Raw genomic sequence first — 2,745 nt, forward strand, 5'->3', positions numbered from 1 at the left:
GATTTATTGTAGGTGATCCTTACACATGATCCTAACCAGTGATCCTTGTTTCTTTGGCAGACAGTGATCCTCAGCAGAACTTCAGGATCAGGATCATGGGACATTATGGTGATCCTCATACTAACGGCCACTTCCGCTTAATACAATATTGTTTTGCAGGAACATCTAGCAGGATATGCTCTAAAGACCATGATCCAGGGACGCGTCTTCACAAATATGGCAAGAGCTAAATCAGAGATAGACGTTGCACAGGATATGGAAACATGGCTTGATTCATGGGCAGCAATTTAGGCTAGATTATCTTTATTTCTAAAGGGGTAATGAGCTGATATCTAGTCATTTTACCTAAAATAGGTCACCCACACATGTATAAATACCACTCTTCCTCATTCGGAAGAACACACACGACATACGACGCAACTCTCACACACTTAGACACAAAAAGCAATAGTGATCCTTGTACTCAGCTCATTATCATCCAAAGTTGTAATCATATTTTGTTATATTGAAGTTGGTGATCGGTAGTTGTCATCACCCGAGGTTTTTTATGCCGGAGATCATTCATTGATCAAGGGCTTTTTCCTCGTATAAATCATTGTGTCTTTGCATCCTCTATCACAGAAGTGATCCTTTACTTTCATAATTAACCAAGCATCATACCCCGTTTTCATAAAGTTTGGTTACATTATCCTTGTGTGATTTTTGACCAAAACAGTTTGGCGCCCACCGTGGGGCAATTGGTGCTTCATTCATAAGAAAATCTTTTGTTCGAAATCATTTCAAAGAGTTACATGGCTTCATCATTGAAGAACACGTCCACGGCGATGTCTGCGGTCACTTCATCACAGATCACCTTGCCTCCTCCACCGGCAGGATCTCAGAAAAATACTGAGAAGAGATCAACTCCCACCTTCTCTAAACCTCTATCTTCTTCTGCTATGAATTCTTCTATTCCCAGTACTAGTGATGTATTTGCTTTAATTTTGCAGATGAAGGATCGTATGCAGCGGCAAGATGAAACTAATGAAAGGATCCTCAGGGAAATTGGAGATCTCAAAAGACAAAAGAAAGCGGCAGAGGATCATTTTCCACTGATGCCCAAATCCTTGAGCTTTGATACTCCAATGATCACTTCCCAGCCATCAGGGATCCCGGACGTGCAAATCATAGGGGAGTCAAGAGGATCACACCTCAACTCGGCAGCAATGACTCAGACATCAGGCTCACATTTTCAGCCAGTAGGATCCTATCCTCAGTACATGGGATCCTTCAGGAATTCGGGAGCCTATCCGGAGACACAGCAGTTTCCAGGATCCTACTTTATTCCAGGATCATCCCAGGTTCAAGGATCCTCCTTTGTTCCAGGATCATCCCAGGTTCAAGGATTCTCCTTCGTCCCAGGATCATCCCAGGTTCAAGGATCCTCCTTCGTTCCAGGATCCTCCCAGATACCAGGATCCTTCCAGATTCCAGGATCCCTAAAAAGTTTGCAAACAGGAAGTCTAGATGTCCATCAAGGGGACTTCATTCCAATGCAGACCATTGCTTCCACTGGTCCCTCCGTTGTTCCAGAATCCCAGCAATATGGATTCCCTAACTTGAACCCAATGGGAGGTAACACTTTAAATAATTATCCTACTACTAACCTTGGATTCATGCAGGATACAGGTACCAATCATGCTATGGCCAGGGAATTACAGAAACTAAAGGACATGATCTCAAGTGTTCCAGGGGTAGTCAAGCCTATCCCAGAGATTGCGGATGGAAGCCACAAGGTATCCCGTTTTGCACCACCAATTTGTGATGCAGAGGTACCCAAAAGGTTCCATATCCCTACCATGAAGCTGTATGATGGCACAACGGATCCAGAGGAGCATATAGCACAATACAGGGAGAGGATGGAGATCAATCCTATCCCAGAAAAATTGAAGGAAGCATGCCTATGTAAAGGATTTGGATCTACTCTTACCGGATCAGCTCTTAAGTGGCTGCTAAGTCTTCCCCCTTACTCTATTACTTCATTTGCCAATTTAGTTAATTTATTCAATAATCAATTCTCTTGTAGTAGAAAATTTGAAAAATTAACTAGTGATCTGTACAGGATAACTCAAAATCATAACGAATCATTAAGGGATTATATAACTAAATTTAGTAAAGAATCCTTGGACATTCCCAACTTGGATATGGCTACGGCTGTTGAAGCCTTCAAAATGGGACTGCTTAAGGATTCATTATTCTATGATGATCTTGTTATGACACCATGCAGGAATCTAGATGAAGTAAGAACTCGAGCACTCAGGTTCATCCGACTAGAGGATGACAAGAGGATCCAGGAGAGACAAGTAGGATCCTCAAAACAAGATAAGCAGGGATCCTCCTTCAAAAGCAACAAGTTCAAATCCTACCATAGGAATGAGAACAAGAATGTGCATACTGTTGACCAAGAAGAGGATGATGAAGAATATCCTCCAATCTCAGAATATTGTTTTTCCGTTGATAATCATGAACTAATCCTTGCAATGCAGAATCTAGGTGAAAAAGCTAGGTGGCCCAGGAAGAATGATAAACCATCCGGGACTAAAGACAAGTCCGAATGGTGTGCATACCATGAGGATTTCGGGCACCTAACTGAAGATTGCATAGCCTTACGAAAAGAAATCGGATACCTGCTAAGCAAGGGGCATCTAAAAGAATTGTTGGGGAGAAAAAAGCAAAGGACCCAGGATCCTGAAAGGATCCCTGAAA

This window comes from Helianthus annuus, chromosome 16, assembly GCF_002127325.2.
Source record: "Helianthus annuus cultivar XRQ/B chromosome 16, HanXRQr2.0-SUNRISE, whole genome shotgun sequence".
Taxonomy (NCBI): domain Eukaryota; kingdom Viridiplantae; phylum Streptophyta; class Magnoliopsida; order Asterales; family Asteraceae; genus Helianthus; species Helianthus annuus.